Here is a 20,797-nt window from a genome sequence, read left to right on the forward strand (position 1 = left end):
ACTTACTTTGTTGAATGCAATAAAATCTGCAATCCCCTAATTCCCAATTCATTTAACATAGAAAAACAGATGTTTTTTAAAATGCTTGTAGATTTAATTAGTAAAAAAAGATGGAGAAAGAAAAAAGCAGCTTTTCTAATTTTTAAAATTCTTTAATTAATTAAACTATTTCTTTCCTCAAATCCATTCTGAAGTGGTTTTCAAAGTATGTAAAAAGAGATAACAATATTTGCATACGGATGGAGTATTTAAAAGCAGGAATGATAATTTTAAAAAGGACAATTAGCATCTAATCAATTTAGCTGATCTTGGAAAAACAAATCAAGGTCGAACTTGATTAGTATTTGGATGGTGATAAGCAGCAGATTCCAAAAATTGTACACTAAATGGAGAAAAGGAAAAGGAAAGCAGGCAAAGCAAAGCATTTCCTTACTGTTGCCAGAAATATTCTGCATGAAACTCAGTTATCTCTGGAGCTCAGATCACCTGAAGGGTGCCTTTAATTTTTTTATTCCTATATATTATGCTTTTGTTTTCAAAAAGGAAGTTGCTAAGAGATCCAGGCAGATCTTTTAAAATGGTAGGTATTACTCATCAAGAATCTGCATCAGATATACTATTTTATTTTATTCATTTGTTTGTTTAAGAAAATAAAAAGAATTATACTCCAAGTATCTATAATTTCTTTTTTTAAAATCAGGCTCCTGTTCTGCAATATGATAATAGGTAAAGGCAATTCTTGATGTACCATGATTGTCACATGACTGATCTGATATTATGACCTTGTTTGTGGCAGTCATTAAGCGAACAAAACAAGTTAATTTTGCTGAAAATTAGAAGTAAATGCCACTTCTCAACAAAACAATTGTAAAACATGGTCATGCGACATGGAATGCCCCAAACATGCTACATCCAGGATACCATGTTCCCAAAAGTCTGTCACGTGACCCTGGGGGCTGTAACCATCGTAACACTGAATCTGCGTTGTATGTAGACCCAAGGTAGGTCTGCCATAACTTTGAACCATTGCTAAACAACTGGTTGTAAGTCAAGGAGTACCTGTAAGGTCAAGGATAAAGAAGAATAAAGACATAGAATTTAGAGCTTAGAAATTTGAAGAACGTAATGTGTTTATGTGCAAATATTCAGAATCCCAAGAAATTTAATATCTGTTGGATACAATATAAAATTAACATTCAAACAAGTTTCTCTAGATCTTTTCAAAGTGTGGAGTTGTTAGCTAATCTTATGTAGCTTTTTCTCTGGTAATATTACACTAATAACTAGAGCATACAAAACATTTGCTAGACCAATACTCGAATACAGCTCATCAGTCTGGAACCCACATTACGTATCTATATTAACACAGTTGAGAAAGTCCAGAAATATTTCACAAGAAGAGTTCTCCACTCCTCTACTTGTTGCAGAATACCTTATGCCACCACACTCGAAATTCTAGACCTAGAAAACCTAGAACTACGCCGCCTTCGGTCCAATCTAAGTATAGTATATAAAATCATACATTGCAATGTCCTACCTGTCAATGAATACTTCCGCTTCAACCATAACAATACAAGAGCACACAATAGATACAAACTCAAGGTTAATTGCACCAAACTTGATTGCAGGAAATACGACTTCAGCAACAGAGTGGTCAATGTCTGGAATACTCTACCTGATTCTGTGCTTTCTTCCCCAAACCCCAAAAACTTTAACCTTAGACTTTCTACTATTAAACTCACCCCTTTCCTAAGAGGTCTATAGGGGGCGTGTGTAAGCACACCAACGTGCCTACCGTCCCTGTCCTATTGTTTCTTTTATTTTTTTTGTTTTTCTTAGATGTATCCATGTATTCATAACTATGTTTTTACTTATACCTATTATCTTGTAAGCAATTGACAAAATAAATAAATAAAATAAAATAAAAATATAGTTCCTAAATTTGTGTGTGTGAGAAAGAGAGAGGGGAGGAAGGGAGAGAGAGAGAAAGGGAGAGGAGAGAGAGGGAGGGAGGGAGGGAGAGAGACTGGAATACAGGATTCAAGGTGGGGTCTTACTTTAATTGAGACAAGCTTTGACTCTCATTTAGTTACAATTCCTAGATCCCTTTCACACATACTATTAATCCTATACAGATAGTCCTCAATTTATGACCACAATTGGAACTGGAATCTTGGTCATTGAACAAAGCAGTCATTAAGCCAGAATCCCACATGACCGCTTTGCTCAACAACCACAATCCCAGGGCCCTTGGTTCTAGTCATTAAGCAATCTCCTGGGTCATTAAGTGGATGGAGTGAAAGAGCTGCCTCTTGAGTTTAGTTCCCCTCCGTGTGCTCCAGTGGGGTTTCGGGAATGGAATTCAGATCTTTGGATTCTCCACTCCTTTACAGAAATTTAGCTCCCCTCTGGGTGCAGAAGAGAACTGTTCTCAGAAGTTGCAGGAATAGAGCTTGGATCTTCAGGATCTGTTTCTTTATTCTACCACAGGAATTTGACTCCCCTCTGTGCACCAAAGAGAACTGCTCTGGCGGGCTACAGAAAAGCAGATAGGACAATGGTGGGATTCAAATAATTTAACAACCGGTTCTCTGTCCTAATGACCGGCTGGGTAGGCATGGCTGGGTGTCATGTGACTGGGTGGGCATGGCCAACTCAATGTCACTCACATTGAGGAGCTCCTCGCCTCGCCCAGCCTCTCCTTCCCATGCACGTTCCCACCTCCCCCCAATCACACCTGGCCTCATCTGGCCTCACGTCTCCTTGACTTGCAACCACAATTGAGTCCAAAATTTATATTGCTAACTGAGAAATTTATTAAGTGAATTTTGCCCCATTTCATGACTTTCTTTGCCACATTTGTTACGTGAATCACTGCATTTGTTAAGTTAGTAATATGGCTGTTAAGTGAATCTGGCCTCCCCATTGACTTTACTTCTCAGAAGGTTGCAAAAGGGGGATCACATGACCCGGGGAGACTACAACTGTCATAAATGTGAGACAGTTGTCAACCTGAATTTTGATCATGTGACCACGGGGATGCTGCAATGGTCGTAAGTGTGAAAAATTGCCATAAGCCACTTTTTTCAGTGCCATTGTAACTTTGAATGGTCACTAAATGAATGTTGTAAATCAAGGATTACCTGTACAAAAATACAAAAAGCTTCTTTGCTTGCAAAAAGCTGCCCTAAATACCATTCATTAGATTAGAAATGGGCTGGTTGTCATCGTGGAGGGCCAGCTGTAGTGAACCGACTCTGTGAAACCCGACTGATTTCTTTTCATCTGGAGTCCCTAAGGGGCCAAAGTCACCCTGGAGGGGTGATGAAGATAGAAGGGACTGCCTGCCAGATGTTGGAAATGAAACCAGACACTGGGTATGTATTATCACATGTGGTAGACATGTGTAAAAGCAAAGCAAAGAAATATTGGACAAAAATACATGGTTAGAAAAAATGTTAAAGCAACGAATTTTGCAGGAGGGATTCTTCAACTGAGGAGGGACAGCCTGTCAATCCTGAAGCTGACCTGGCTGTGGCCATTTTATTTTATTTTTGCTTCTGTAGTTTCTCTATGAGGATTTCTTTTCACATGGCTTCACGGTTGACACAGCCTGGAGCTGAGGGGGGAGTACAGGTAGTTGGGGTTTTGTAGCCAAAACAAAATAGTTATCTTATGAGTCAGAGACACTCCAATGGCTGGCTAGCCAGAGAAGGAGGAGAAAGGTAACCAGGCAACCAGCCATTACCCAGATTGGACAATGTGATTTATTGCTTGAGAAAACAGCGCAAAGTGTGCGATCACTGAATCGGTTGTTACACTGGTTGAATCACACCACTGATAAGGGGGTACTGGGGTATCTAGATGACATTTTAATCTACACTGAAATGAAGGCAGAGCATGTGAAACTAGTGAGGGCCATACTCAAAAAACTGCAAGCCACCAAACTCTATGCCAAACTTTCCAAATGCAAGTTTCACCAGAGCAAAATAGACCATTTGAGTTATTGCAGCTCACACAGAAAGAAGAGATGCTGACAGAAATAGATGAGACATACAGAATCCACATGAACTATGTGAGGAGGCACAATCTTCCGAAAGAGGTGAATGTAAGATTCATGAAGAAATTGATGCGAGATGAAGTGCTTAATGGGACAAGAGATGAACCAATAGAGTATAAAGGGAAGCAATTGGTAGTCCTTAAACAGGTTCCAAGAAGAGTCAGAGAGTTGAGAAGTCCGTACCAATTTTTAACCTCATTGTTGATCAAATATAACATCAATTTTAGATGGTTGACTCTGGACGAAATATTGGTCTCATGGTGTGAAAAGAGATACAGAGTGGAGTCATTGGACAAAGTGGTAGAATTTTATAATCAGCACTTTGGTAACGAAGAGGATCTAGAGGAGAGGGAAGCAACAGAAGAAAAGGATCAAAGAATACATGTTATGGAAGAAAAAGAACCGTAGCCAAAAGTTGGAGAAAAAGAGAAAGGAGAAAGATCAGACAGCAATGGAACAAGACCCAAGGAACCGAGAGAAATTAGAACAAGGAGCATAAGACCTAGATATAGATAGAAAAATGCAAGAAGATTTTAAGATTCTATCACTAAATATTAATGGACTGAATTCTCTCATGAAAAGGAAGAAAACTCACACTAAAATACAAAGATTGAATTTAGATATAATAGCACTGCAAGAAGCTCATATAAAAGAACAACATAAACTACTGGAATACCCCAAATTGGGGAAACTATTCACATAATTATCACAACAAAAGAAGAGAAGAGTGGTGCTATGTATTAAGGAAACAATTCAAGCTAAGCAAATTTACAGCGTAAAGGAGGGAAGGATCTTGATTGTGGAAATAACGCTAAACCAAAAACAGGTTTTACTAGTTGTAATTTATGCACCAAATGGGGGACAAGAACAATTCTACAAAAAACTACATAATATTATAAGTGACATAGAGTGTAACAACCTTTGCATTTTAGGAGACTTTAATGCAATAATAGATTAAAAAACTAGATTACAAAAGTAATAAAATAAGGAAGGGAATTAGAAGGATATTACCTAGAACTTTCTTCAAAATGGTAGAAGAGTTAAATTACAGGATATACGGAGAGAGGAACCAGGGAGGAATCAATACACATTTTATTCTAACAGACACCAATCCTGGTCTAGAATTGACATGGTATGGATATCGATGGAATTAAATTCTTATGTAAACAAAGTAGAAATAGATGCAAATCTCTGAGTAGATCACAACCCAACTGGAAAGGATGAAAGAAAACTATAAGATGGACCATAAACCAATCGATTTTAAATGATGGAGAATTCAGACAGATGATGGAAAAACAAAAATGGGATTCTTCTTCAAAGAAAATAGGAAAGAAGACACATCTTTACAAAACTTGTGGGATACAGTGAAAGCATGTATGAGGAGAGTTGCCATTTCATACATGGCAAAGAAAAACAAAAGGAAGAAACAATGACAAAAATATTTAGAAGAAAAATACAGAAAACACATGGTAGAGTTACAAAAGGAACCACAAAAAAAACAAAACTTGAAACAGCAAATGGATTTAACCAAACACAAATTGAACATTCTCAAAAAAGATCTGGCACAACACATAAAGAGAAGGAACCAAAACTTTTTTGAGAATGCAAACAAACAGGGAGGTGGTTAGCCTACAAACTGAAGAAGCAGAAAGAAAAAAAATGGATAAATAAACTGTAAGATAAAGATGGAACTATATGTCATCAAACTGAGGAAAAAAGAACATAATTCAGGACTTCTGTAAGGAACTATACAGTATTTAGGGGAAGCCGATTTGCCTAAAGTTCCAGAAGAAATGAAAATCATGTTAAATGAGAAAATAAAAGTGTCAGAAATAATAGAGGCAATTAATAAGCAAAAGAATAACAAAACTCCAGGCCCATACAGGTTACTGACAGAAATATATAAAGAACTACAAGGTACCTTAGGCCAAACACTATTAGAGGTATATAATGCAGTCTTAATTGAAGCAAAGATATTACCATCATGCATGCATTTCTTTGGTATGGGAGAAGCACAGCACATCAATACTTTCAAAGGCATTACGTAAGAAATGCACTATTTGATGGTGTGGAATAAAATCAAACAACAAAATTATATGAAAATACCAGTCTGACTCTCCACCTGAGAAGCACTAGTACATCCAAATCTTATAAACATGGAAAAAATTGACTCATATAAAGACATATTAAACAAAAAGGGCAAATTGAAAACTAGACTAGAATTAAAAGAACAAGGGGTGGAATTGGAGTGGTGGTCATACCTGCAAATACAATCATGTTATGTGAAGGATGTAAAAGTATGGGGTATCTATAAAGAATTAATGATATTAGATAAACTATTAGTGGGGACAATGACAAATTGATAAAGACAACGTATAAATATTTACTAGAATACAAAATGGAGGAAGAACAAGTTAAAGAGAATGGTTGTATGGGCTAAAAACTTTGGATATAACATTGAGTTGGGTAATTGGCAAAACCTTTGGGAAAGAAACAGGAAATTGACATTGGCCACATCATACAAAGAGAATCTTTATAAAATGTTTTACAGGTGGCATCTTCCTTGGCCAAGATTGGCTAAAATGTTTAGTAACACATCCCCGAAATGTTGGAAATGTAAAAATTCACCAGATACATACTACTACATGTGATGGATTTGTTAAAAATCAAGGAAATTTTGGTGACAAATCCAGATGTGGTTAGAAAAAAATGGTTGGACAATGTATAAAATTTAAACCAGAACTATTTCTATTAGGAATTATAACAGATGGTTATCATAAAGGGGAAATATACCCAGGGGTGGGATACTACCGGTTCTGCCCAGCTCTGTATAACTGGTGGCTCTGAAGAGCAGCAGACCCCGAACCAGTTCTGTGTCTGCTGCTGTGTGGCCCATCCACCCGCCCGGGCTGTTAACTGTCCTTTATTCCTGCTTTTTCAACCTCAGCTGCTTTGCGTGGCACAGCTGAGGTTGAAAAAGCAGTAAAAAAGCTTATCAGCTGTCCAGGTGGCACAGCTTATTGTGTATTACATGTGCGCACAGCCCACGTCTGGCGCATGTGTGCATGAAGCACGCATGTACGTGCAAAATGTAGTTATCAAATATACCTAATATTACACATTCTGACAGCAGCAAGAATAGTATATTCATTACATTTATGTTAATTATAGTAGTATCAATAATAATATTAATATTATTTACTTACAACATGCCTTTCTTATATCACTGTTACTGTCCATCTATTTCCCTGATGAGCTGGGTGACTCATAGCATTTCCAACATTTCGCAGACTTATTGTTAAATATCTTTGCTAATCTTGATGGTGAAAAATGCCATCTATAAAACATTTTGTGAAGATTTTCTTTATACTCAGTAGAGATTGTTAATTGGAATGTTGGAAATGCTATGAGTCACCCAGCTCGTATTATCATATGTGGTCAACATGTCAAAAAGCAAAAAAATATTGGATAAAACTCCATACATGGCTGGAAAAAATGATAAAACAGCATATTGACTTGAAAGCAGAGATATAATCAAGGAAGAGAAGGAAACTGAATACTTCTGACTTGGGACTTATTTTATCAATGGCTCGCTGGAAAAAACAGGAGCTAGATACAGGGAAATAGATGGACAGTAACAGAATTTTACCTGACACATATAGTAAAGATTTGAAATACGTGATTGTAAATGTATTAACAGCGGCTAGGATTGTATTTGCTAAAAATTGGAAAAATGAGAAAATACCATTGAAGGAGGAAATTATTAAGAAAATATTGGAATGTGCTGAAATTAGCAGATTGACATTTGAAATTAGAGAACAAGAGGATGAACAATTTTATAAAATTTGGGACCTTTTCTATCAATGGTTAGATGATAAAATACAATAATAGAATATCTAGAATTTTAGAAAATAATGAATATATAAAGATATATTTCTTTTTTTTCTTTTTTGATATTATATTTATAAAATGTTTTTAGGATAGATTTGGTAGGATTATATGAATGGTTATAAAATAAACTAAGTAAATTATAGTTATCTCACAAAGTATGAATGAATAAAATTATAGTCAAATGATTGTTTAATAGTGATACTAGGGTATTTAATCTTTTATTGATAATATGAGTTATCATGCAATGTAACTGTAATTGAGACTACGAAATGGATGCACAAAAAATTGGTAAACCAACCGACACACTGCTTGTATATTTATGAAAGATGTTTTTTATGTTTTGTTTGTTTGTGTTTGTCTTTAAAAACCAATAAAATTATTTTTTAAAAAAAGAATAGTATATACCCAGCAATGGAAAAGTGAAAACACTCCTTCAGAAAAGGATATAATAAAGAACATATTAGTTTGCACAGAATTTGACAGATTCACGTTAGAATTAAAAAACAAGGGGGAGACAGAATATTATGACACATGGAACAGATATTACCAATGGCTGGAATTAAGAGGTGGGAGTCAAAACACAAAATAACTAGGTTAAGTAGACCCGAAATGAGATATCATATATGTATTAGAATGAATATGTTGGTCAAAAATAATTGTACAAAACTAGCAATGTATAAGTAGTATATATGTTATTTGTCTTTCACTTTGGTGTGTATGGCAGAGGAAATGCCAGGATAGTCACACTGTGTTCAATATACCTATATGTAAATAATAAAAAAAAGTTTTATAAAAGAATAACAGTTGGAAAGGACCTTGAGGTCTTCTAGTCCAACCCTCCACTCAAGATAATATCATTTAAGTACTACAGCACATGCTGAGTGGTCGGAGAAGCCCTTTAGTCTTTTAAAGAGTTATGAATGGAGCAAAGTGCTGGATATGTGAGAAGCTCAACACTCAGGCAAAACATCTTTCCTCCCCCTGCAAGAGATGCAGATTTCAATCTCAAAATGTTTCACTACAGAACATTTGCCAGAACTTCTTGTCACCTGATGTGTTAATCCTGCCTAATTCCCCTGTCCATCAGCAGTGATGAACTCTAATTCTGGGTTTGCTGATTTCCTGAGCCTTGACTCTGAAGGCTCTGCCACCTGGTGGATATTGGTTATTAATGCCTCAAAATGTCTTTTTCTTCCCTTCCCTTTTCTTATTTTCTTTGCAAATAAGCATCATGGTCTATTTAAGACCATCATTCACAGACAGATTAAACACTTCCGAACCAATGAATTATACATTAGAATTCATGCCCTGAAGGACATCATCACGAAGAATTCACACACATGCTTAAGAAATAAAAAAAAATTCTTCTGTTGTAGTTGATGCTAGGATTTAGGGAAAGACAAATCTAATTTGGAATTCTGCAAAACCAAAAATGCTTATTTCAATGGTTTTAACACATATGCAATTATGTATATTATTCATATGTATGTGTTTAGGTACTTTACACTGCTGAAAAGTGCAACTCAACATTTAGTGTGAAATTGTACTGACAACTGAATTCTACTCTATATCTTATTCTAAGGCAATCTGGATTGATGGCATTTTGCAAGTCACATAAAGCAAAAGCTGGTCTGTTAATTTAGAAACTAGGTCAAGCCTCATATTCAAAATGGTGCTGGTAGATGGAATTGTGGTTGTTAGGATCGGTCCCTAATTCCTTCCAGCTCCAAGATCACAAATGCCATTAGCCCCCATCTCTTTCTCACACCTAGCAATGTTCAATATGAGAGTACTACAGTAGAAATACTGTGCTAGGTTGCATTAGACAGATAAGGCCTTCTGCACTGGAATTTGCAAGATTCACTTTCCTCACAGCTTCTTGCACCCACCACTCCATTTCTACTCCCCGATCTTTTAAAAACAGTCTGAAAATTACATGCACTGTTGCTAACAATGCTAACAGCAAAAAGCAAAAAAACTCCTCACAGTTCCTAGAGAAATAAGCATTCCTTCTCTCTCTCTCACACACACACACACACAAACACACACACACACACGGGGGTGGGGGGACAGGCAGGCAGGCAGGCAAACATGGGAACATGTCTGCAAAACATTTCCCCAATCAATGTCCTTGTTTCACACTGCCCATATTTGCCAGACTAGCCATTTTTCTTGAAAAACTGGAGCAACAGAAGAGCTCAGAAATGGAATGTGGGATCTGACAATACAGTAGTTCTAGGAAGTGGAAAAATGGATTGGTCAGAAGCTCAGTAAAATCACAGTGCTGCAACTCAAACGCCATCTTTGCTCCACTGGGGATAAAAAAATCCCTCAGCAGTTAAAACCAGTGGTGGTCCTAAACTGACACAGATTCCTTGAGTGAAATAAATTGGTGGTGTTAATGTCTGCCTGTGGGATTGTTTTTTTTTTTTTAGGATTAAGCTAGCTGTAATGACTGAAGAAGCTTTTTACAGGGCATTCAAGCAGGAAGGTCTTCCTCATGGTAGCAGTTGTTTTTATTAACAGTGGTGAATGTTTTTTTTATTATGAATTGTTTTATTATGATTTTATGGGATTTTTTATTTATATATATTGTAAACTGTTTAGAGTTACTATTTATTCTGATGTTTGTACACGTATGTACAAACTCCATGTGTTTGCTGATGGCTTGGTATTGTTTGTACAAGATCCCCTAGAGCAGGGGTGTCAAACTACGCATCGTCACAGCAGCACCATGTGACATATAGGGATTTTTTCCCCCTTCGCTAAACCGGGCAGTAGAGGGGCCAACATGTAACGCATCTGGCTGCAGGCTGCGAGTTTGACACCCCTGTCCTAGAGAATATTGAATATGTTAGGAGGAAGATTAAAATTTTGGACAGATGGTGGGTTTTAAAATAAATAAACTAAAAATAACAACTTTGACTAAATATGAATGTGAAAGACAAGAAAAAATTGGAATGAAAAACTGGTTTTAAAGTTATGAAAAAGCTACAGTATTCGGGGGTCATTCTTACTGTTCTGTATTGCTACATTAGCATTCTTGTAACCCCTCGTCCTGACTGGCCAGGACGCACGGTGCTCGGATTGGCTGAGTGAGCCGCAGTGATTGGCCCGTTGCGAATCGCTCGCGATTGGAGGAAACCGATCGCGGGGGATTTAAAGCGGTGTCATTGGCCGCGGCTGGCAAGGCAAGTTCAATATAAGCCGCCACCGATCCAAGGGAGAGCCGATCCGATCTCAGAACTAAATAAAGAGCTTTAAAAGAGTCACTGAGTCTCGCGTCTCCTTTCTGGCGATTGGCAAACATGACACTGGCGATGAGGATGGGATCACGGAACTGATACCCTAAGCACGTGGCACCCAGACGAAAGCAGCCGACGAGATGGCGAGCAACATCGTGCCACCCGCACCCTTTAACCAGGCTACTGAGGACTGGGAATCGTACATTGATCGATTCCTGATGTTTCTGGAAAGTAGCAACTTCAAGGACGCGAATGGACAGAAAAAAAGAGCCGTGTTCCTGACACACTGCGGGACCGCAGTGTTCAAGATGGCGAAAGCCCTTGCGAAACCCGAAGACGTAAAGGCAATGGACTGGGCCGATCTTGAGCCTTTGGTGCGAAGCCATTATGCCCCCGCCGTGCCCACCCTCATCAGGCAGCACGATTTCTACCGAAGAGACCAGAAGGAGGGTGAAAGCATCAGCGATTTCGTGGCTGATCTACGAGACCTGGGGGGCGTGTGTGGCTTCACAGACATGGATGAGGCCCTGAGAGACCACGTCGTCCTGGGACTCAAGGACCCTGTCCTGCCAAGCCGATTGATGGCAAGGGGCGACATCTCCCTCATGAACACCATTGCCGAGGCGAACGCAGCCAAGGCAATCCAGAAGTCAGCAGCCCGAATGCGATGCGCAGACCGGCCCGCAACCACCGAAACAGCACCGATGCCCGAAGCACATCTAGAGACGAGCCGCCAAGCAACCACCACCACCCATCATGGCGACCTCAACTCCTTTTCCAACACCACAGATGAGGAGGAGGACATCCACCGACTCCAGATGGAACGAGACCGGCACGAGCAGCGGAGTCGTAAGTCGGGGCTGCAATGCGCCAGCTGCGGGGGTACCATCCTCGGTCAGAATGCCGGTTTTTCAATGCGATTTGCCGACAATGCAACAAGAGGGGCCACATCGCCAGAGTCTGCCAGCTCAAGCGAACCTACAGCCCCCGGCGACGAAATAGCAGCGGCAGGAGACGAGACGCCCCCCCCCAAGGCAAGAGACCGACAAGCCGAGAGCCGGTGGAGCCGAGACGGACGGAGTCTATGAAACGGCGAAAACCAACAAAGGGAAGAGACCCATCAGACGGTCATCATCGGCCATTCATCAAGCTGGGATGCCCGTAAGGTACACGTGGAGGTGGGCATTGAAGGCCAGCCATGCAAAATGGAGGTGGACTCTGGATCCTACCTCTCCATGGTTGCATAGCAGGAAATCAAGCACCTTGTGCCTACAATCAACAAGCGCGAGCTGGAAAGTCAGAAGCTAATCCTAAAGGACTACCAGGGGAACCGCATCCCCGTGGTCGGAACAGGGCAGTTCAAGATCACATTTAAAGGGTGCACCGAAAAACTTCCCCTGACGATCGTTGACAAAGACTGCCCTAGCCTCCTGGGACTGCAATGGTTCACGCCGCTTGGAATCGAAGTGACGGGCATCGACCACATCATCGAGGCAGACTGGGAGGAACAACTCGTGAGGGACTTCCAGGAGGTTTTCGACAGCAGCCTAGGCAAGGACCGAGGGCCCCCTAATCTCCTTCAGCTTAGACCCCAGCATCCCCCCGATCCGCCTTAAACCGCGGCGAGTGCCTTTTGCACTCAGGCCCAAGATCGATGACCAGATAGACAAGCTCATTGAACAAGGAGTGCTAGAGGCAACCGACCATGCCAGGTGGGAAACCCAGTCAAGCCCGATGGATCGGTGAGAATTTGCGGAGACTATAAGGCCACCCTCAACCGCGCCTTACAGCAAAGCACTTACCCCGTCCCAGTAGTACAGCACTTTCTGCACTCACTGGGGGGAGGCAAGGTTTTCGTGAAGCTCGACCTGGCACAAGCCTATCAACAACTGCCAGTCAACACAGAAACCGCCGAGGCGCAAACCATAGTAACCCACCGGGGGGCTTTCCACTGCAAGAGACTCCAGTTCGGAGTCAGTGTAGCACCAGGGGTCTTCCAGAGCCTCATGGAGAGGCTCCTACAAGGAATCAAGGGGGTAGTGCCCTATTTCGACGATGTACTGGTGTCAGCGGCCAACCAAAAACAACTGGAAGGCCGCCTAAGGGAGGTGCTACAGAGATTCAGAGACTCGGGACTAAAGGTCAAAAAAGAAAAATGTCAGCTGTATACCGAGAGGGTCAAATTCCTAGGGTACCTCTAGACCAGCACAGGATCCACCCAATGGAAAAAAAAAATCAGGGCCATCAAGGAAGCCCCCAGACCGAGAAATAAAACAGAGTTGCAGGCATTTCTGGGACTGATTAATTTCTATAATGTTTTCCTGCCCCAAAAGGCGACTGTGGCGGAACCGCTGCATAGGCTGTTGGACAAAACAGCCACCTGGAACTGGGGAAGGCGAGAGGAAATCGCATTCAACCGGACCAAGGACCTCCTCACATCCAACGCCATCCTCATTCAATACAACAAGACCCTTCCGCTCACAGTAATGTGCGACGCATCACCCTTCAGCGTCGGGGCAATCCTCAGCCACACACTCCCGAATGGAAATGAAGCACCCATCGCATTTTATTCAAGAACCCTAGCAAAGCCGGAAAGGAACTATAGTCAGCTAGACAAGGAAGCCCTTGCAATCATCGCCGCCGTGAAGAGGTTCCACGAGTACCTCTACGGCAGAACATTCACCATCATCACCGACCACAAACCACTGTTGGGCATCTTGGCAGGGAACAAGGCCACCCCGAACATACTATCTCCGAGAATGACAAGGTGGTCCGAGTTCCTTGCCGCCTACAGCTACCTGCTGATCCATCGACCCGGTAAGACAATCGCACACGCAGACGCCTTGAGCTGCACCCTGCTACCCGACCTGGATGCCGACCCGGCACCCACAACGTCCACCCTGAGCATAGAGACCTTACCCAACCTCCCCCTAACCGTGTCAGACATTGCCCGCGAAACCAATAAAGACAAATGTCTGGCGCGGGTTTTAAATTGGGTGGAGAAAGGGTGGCCAGAAAAAGACGACAACGAACAATTCAGGACTTTCCGAAACTGACAAACAGAACTTTTTACTCAAAAAGGTTGTTTGCTATGGGGGGACAGGGTTGTTATCCCGGAAAAACTACAAAAAAGGGTATTGGAATTACTGCATGAGGGGCACCCGGGCATCGTTAGGACAAAAGCGCTAGCCAGGAGTTACGCCTGGTGGCCAGGGATGGACAAGCAAATCGAAGCCTGGGTGGCAACCTGTTGGCAATGCCAAGAATCCAGGTCGAGCCCTCCTGCCGCCCCAATCCTGGAATGGGAAACCCCTAGAGGGCCAAGGTCCAGGATACACATGGACTTCGCGGGGCCCATGAAGGGGCACACGTTCCTTATAATGGTAGACGCCTACTCCAACTGGTTGGAGGTAAGCGACATGAGAACTACCACCACAGAGGCCGTCATCAGAGAACTCAACAGACTATTCTCAACCCATGGTCTCCCAGATGTAATCATATCGGATAATGGGCCGCAGTTCACCGCATTGGAATTCGAAAAATTCCTAGCGGAGCGGGGAATACGGCACGTCCTGACAGCGCCAGCACATCTGGCAGCGAACGGGAGGGCGGGGCGAATGGTCCAATTCACCAAAAAAACAATCCAAAAAATAGAAACCGGAGAGATGCAAGAAAAAATAAATAAAATGCTATTCATCCAACATATAACTCCCAACACAATGACTAACAAAAGCCCAGCAGAACTATTAATAGGGAGAAAATTAAGATCCCCACTAGACAGGCTGCACCCCACATACAACCCCGAAAGACCCCCCGACTCATCGAGCAAGCATCGAACATTCACACCAGGAGATGCAGTACACACTAAAAACTTCAGAGGGGACCCACTCTGGGTACCAGCAACAATAACCCAGGTAACAGGTCCCTGCTCATACCGGCTACAAACAAGCGATGGACGAGCATGGAAGTGACACATCGATCAACTAAGATCGAGAATTGCCACGGGAAACACAACCGACACGCAGACACAAGCAAACAAAAATCCAGGAGGGGAGGGGGAGCACCCAAACACCCGCCAAGAAGGGAAGGCAAACCCCGAAAATCAAAACAGGCAACCCCAACAAGAAAGAAACCAAGAATCCTCACCAGCCGAAGCACTGGGAAGCGACCAGCCCGAAGCCTCACCTGGAAGGAGCAGCCAAGCCAGCTCAACCAGCCCGGAAAGACCATGCGGGAGCAGCGGAGCCAGCAGCTCGACCAGCCCGAGTAGACCGGGAGGGAGCTACGGCGAAAGGCCCGGCTCACCCTTCCAGGTGGTTCCATCGATGAGGCAGAGAGCGACACAGAACCCGACCGAATGGCTCGAAGACCAGGCACCAACTAACCTGCGCAGGTCCAGTAGACAGATATGGAGCCCCGCCTACTTACGGGACTATATTACGTAGGACCATACCAAGAGGGGAGGGGTGTTCTGTATTGCTACATTAGCATTCTTGTAACCCCTCGTCCTGATCGGCCAAGACGCACGGCGCTCGGATTGGCTGAGTGAGCCGCGATTGGCCCGTTGCGAATCGCTCGCGATTGGAGGAAACCGATCACGGGGGATTCAAAGCAGTGTCATTGGCCGCGGCTGGCAAGGCAAGTTCAATATAAGCCGCCACTGATCCGAGGGAGAGCCGAGCCGATCTCAGAACTAAATAAAGAGCTTTAAAAGAGTCACTGAGTCTCGCGTCTCCTTTCTGGCGATCGGCGAACATGACACTTACTAACAAAATTTCTAAGTTATACAAAAATAATTATGTTAAAACATGGAAGGAGATAAAGTTGAATTTAAGCAGATAAGGAAAACTAGATTTGTCCCTGAAGAATTTCAATAATTAAGATGAATGTACTACCTAGAATGTTATTTTTAATCCAGACCATACTGATATTGGTTAAAGACTCTTCTTTTAAACAGTGACAGAAAGATATATGAATCTAAATTTATTTGGCAAAATAAAAAACTAAGAATTAAATATAAGCTTTTACAGGATGCTAAAGAAAGAGGAGGTCTATGTTTGCCAGATCTTAGATTATATTATGATGTCTGTTGTTTGGTATGGTTAAAAGATTGGATAACTTTGAAAAACTCAGGGTTGAAGGTTCTGATTTGAGATTTGGGTGGCATGCTTATTTGTGGTATGACAAACTAAAAGTTAATCTTGGTTTTAAGAATCATATCATTAGGCAATCGATTGGGCATGTACAGTGAAAATATAAAAGAAGATAGGGTGATAAAGTGCCACTTTGGTTATCACCCCATGAAGAATTACATAGAAAAGAGATGCTATTGAAATTTAAATGGATGACATATCAGGATTTATTTATTTGAAGAAGAGGGATTTAAGATAAAAACAGAAGAACAATTAATAAATGAAGGATTTGTTTGTAATTTAATTACTATAGTATTTTTGAAAGATTTAAATTTGGTACAAAAAAATTCACAGGAGTTCATTGGATATCAACTTATATTCTGGAGATGACCACCAGATTGCTAAAGTATATAAAAGATGAATCTGGAAGACAAATATGTCAAAGATTGTAAGGTAAAATGGGCGAAAAACTTGGGTATAACATAATGCTGGATAAATGGGAGAATGTATGGATAGTTTAAAATTTACTTTGAATTATAGTTTGAAAGAATTTTTTAATAAAATCTTGTATCATTGGTATTTGATCCCAGATAGACGCAAAAATATGTAGAGCAGCCCTCAACGTCCAGCCTGTGCCAGAAACCAGGCTGCATAAATGCGTGAAGCCCCAACTGCACATGCGCAGGAAGCACACAAAACCACACCCCCTCCAGTCCATAAAAAACCTCTCTGCACTAGTCCTTGGCACTCAAAACATTGGGGACCGCTGGTATAGAGGAATTTTCAACAAGTGTTGGAAATGTAATCAGAATCCAGATACATTTTATTATATGTGGTGGCCTTGTATGCTAAATCATATTGAATAAATATAATAATGATAATGCAGAAAACATTTAAAAGACAAATATTAATGAAACCTGAAGCCTTTCTTTTAGGTATTATGGACAAACTAATAAAAAAGTTTGGGACACTATTTCTTTACATGGTGACTGCTACAAGGATTGGATATTGCAAGCATTGGAAAGAAAAAGAGATGCCAACAGTTGATGAGTGGATTTTGAAATTGACTAAATTAGCAGAGAGGGCAAAATTAAATGCACTGATTAGAGACAATGGACTAGGCAATTTTATAAGAAAGTGGAAGCCATTTGTGGACTTTCTACATGTTAAATACTGTACAGATAGTTAACAGAGAGATTTGAAGATTAGGGCAATGTTCAGGAAACCAGTTGACTTTTTTTTCCTTTTACATATATATGATTAGATGTTGGGTTGATTTGCTTATTCGTTCAACACAAACATTCTCAGCATTTGGTGAACAAAGTGGGCCTATTAGGTTTTAATATTTCTTTATGTAACTGGATATTTTATTTCCTTAATGATATTTTATTTCCCAGTTTGTGCGAGTTGGAAGAAAAGTTTCCAACTCCATCTCCTTGAGTACAGGTTCCCCACAGGGCTGTTTCTTGAATCTACTACTGTTCACCTTGATGACCCACAACTGCTGTGCCAAATCTGCTATGAATCATATTATGAAGTATGTGAATGACAGTGAAGAAGTTTACAAATGTTAATAAAACAAAGGAGATTTTAGAAAGAGCCAGCAAAGTCATACTCCACTCAGTATCAAGGATGCATTTATAGAAGTGGTCAACAATATTAAGTATCGGAGGGTGCAGATAATTAACAATCTGAACTGATCACTTGTCAATTATTCACGTAATAGATATTACCAGCAACTTGCAGCAGTGTAGTTCGCTGGCAGCAGGTGCAGACGGCTAAGGTCTCGGAGAGCAAGGACTCAGATGAAGGGCCTGGATGTGATGCAGGGATGCGGCCAGGACTATCAGAGTGGGAGGCTGCCTTAGAGCTTTTGGAGTCTGGAAGCAGTGATGCAGAGGACCCCAAGGAGCCCGTGCCCAATGTGCGGGCACGCAGGGCTGCTTGAAGGAAAGAATAGCGGCTGCAGCATTGGCCACTCGGGAGTAAGGCTTAAGGGATAAAAGCCAGCCCTCAGAGGTGGGATTCTTTGCAGGAAGCAAAGAAGTTCTTGCACTTCAAGTTATCATGGAAGTTCGGTCTATCCTGGTTGTTTTTGGAGACTTTTGGCTTTGAATATTTCCTGGCAATTTATCTTGTGTTCTTGGCAGTCTTGCACAACCTTGACAAGGCTTGCTCTTATCTGGGACAATTAGTTTTAATAGCGGCTTTACTGTGAATGAATGGAATTCACAGAGATGCATTAAAAAGGTTTTGCTTTTATCTCTGTTTTGCGTTTAACAACTTAGCTTGAACGAGGCTTGGGTCAGAACAGTGAAGCTCTCCATGGATCATTGTTGGGCCTTGGAGGCAGCATCGACAGTGAAGAGAGAGGAAACAGAAGCAGGGATGCAGAGCTGGTTTGCTAGCTTGGTTAGGGAAGCAGCCTCACAGGCCAGCATTACCAAGTATTTTCTTAACCAACACTAGATCCTTTGTCAACAAAACTGATGAATTAGAGTTATGGATGGCGGCAAATAAGCTCATTCGTGACTGCTATGTGATGATTATCATGGAGACCTGGCTTCATCCACTTGTATTGGACGCATCAGTGGGGCTAATTAACCGCACCACACTGCTTCGACAGAAACTCCAGTAAAAGCAAAGGTGGAGGACTGGTGTACTAACAGTAGAGTTACTTATACACACTATTCCCCAGATGTGGAATTCTTAACTGTCATTTGTCAGCCATTTTATTTACCTAGAGAGATTTCTGTTATAGTTATCACCATTGTCTATATTCCACCTGATGCAAATGTTAGCACAGCACTCTCTAAGTTACATGACACCATTGAGAGGCAGCAGCAAACTTACCCTGAGGGTGCTTTTGTCGGGATGAATTATTGAGATCTATTTTGTGTTTTGGGAGCGGGGGTAGTGCATCAAGGGAGGCTCATTCAATTTCATTATACACATATTGTGCATTGACAATAAAGGTTTGATTTTATTTGATTTGTCATCCTTAGCGAAGCATGCGAACTAGCTTTTGCATTTCCTGCATCGGATGAGAGCAGATCTTTCCCCTTCTGTCCTGGCCACTTTTTACAGAGGCACAATTGGGAGTGTTTTAACAAACTGCCTCATTGTTTGGTTTGGTGGTAGCAGTGCCTCAGATAGAGAGTCCATACAGAAAGTGGTAAGGACAGCTGAGAAGATTATAGGAAGCTCACTTCCCATTATTCAGGATACTGCTTATAAGCGCTATGTGCTTAGAGCTCAAAGCATTGTTAGAGACCAAACACACCAACTTCATAGTTTGTTTCTGTTGCTCCCCTCTGGGAGGAGGTTTTGAAGTATTTCTAGCAGTACCCAATTCTGTAACAGCTTTGTTCCCTGTACCATCTGACTGGTAAACTTTCAAGACTCATTTTTCTCGCCATGTACATGTATACATCCGAAGTAGATTGTGTTGTTTCTCTGTGTCATATAAGTGAGTATGTAAGCATATGCATATTTATTTATTTATGTTTATGTAATGTATGTTGGAGGTGGTAACCCTTTGAGAGCTGTATGCAATTAAATTTCATTTTAATGTATGCTGATCAGTATACATTTAAAGTGACAATAAAGTTATTCTAAGTCTAATTAGGCAGATTTCCACATTAAAATACTTCTTTTATATAGAATTTTTTAATAAATATGGTTAGAAAAACTTATACCTATTTGTATACCCATCATATAAGGAAAGAAGAACCTATTATTATTTTTACTTACTTTTCAGCATCCAGCCAGGATGAATTCTTTATGTTTAATGTTAGATTTATTTGACATTTTGAATCTTCTTTTCTTTTTTCCCTTTTTTGGACACAAGCTTTTTTTTCCTTTTCATTCTCAGTATTGAGTGTTCATTTTTCTGTTTTGTATTTTATTTTTGTCAATAAAAGAAAATAACTATGTCAATGGTAAACACTGTCATGGCAAATATCTCTATCCATGAAAAACTCCTCCCTTAGACTTCTAGACTTTCAGTGCAAAACACTGCAGGGGAAGGAATTGATGCAGTTTAATGCCAATGCCTGGACAACTGTTTATGAAAAGATTCTCTGCCTGAAGACATTCCTGTTCTATTTGGCGGCATCAGAGAAGAAACCAAATACAAAATCAGGGTGGGAATTACCTAGTGGTGTTACATCTGTTATTAATGCAATACCTGAATAAGACTGCTCTTAAAGGCTACCAAAGATATTATGGGCCCAATACCTCTGAAATGTCAGGTGTACCATCATCAGTTTTGCATCTTACTGGCATCCTGCCATCAAAGGCTATGAAGGACAGGCATGGGGTGAACAAATGGGCAATAAATATGTATCGGGATGCCATCAAAAATAGGGAGTGGGGATGATGAAGACCAGAGATACACAGAACTGGTTTGTGCCAGCACTTAAGGCCATGTACCCTGAGAGTGGAATGTAGATTACCCCAAAACATTT

At 40.9% G+C, this 20,797-nt stretch overlaps 1 protein-coding gene across 2 annotated transcripts in view; it reads right to left on the bottom strand.

Moving 5' to 3' along the window:
- LOC113436464 (protocadherin alpha-5-like) overlaps positions 1-20,797 on the bottom strand; it is a 203,992-nt gene that overhangs the window by 29,879 nt on the left and 153,316 nt on the right. The window lies entirely within an intron of this gene.

Source organism: Pseudonaja textilis, chromosome 3 (genome assembly GCF_049901715.1).
Source record: "Pseudonaja textilis isolate UNSWEBS1 chromosome 3, rPseTex1.2, whole genome shotgun sequence".
Lineage (NCBI taxonomy): Eukaryota > Metazoa > Chordata > Lepidosauria > Squamata > Elapidae > Pseudonaja > Pseudonaja textilis.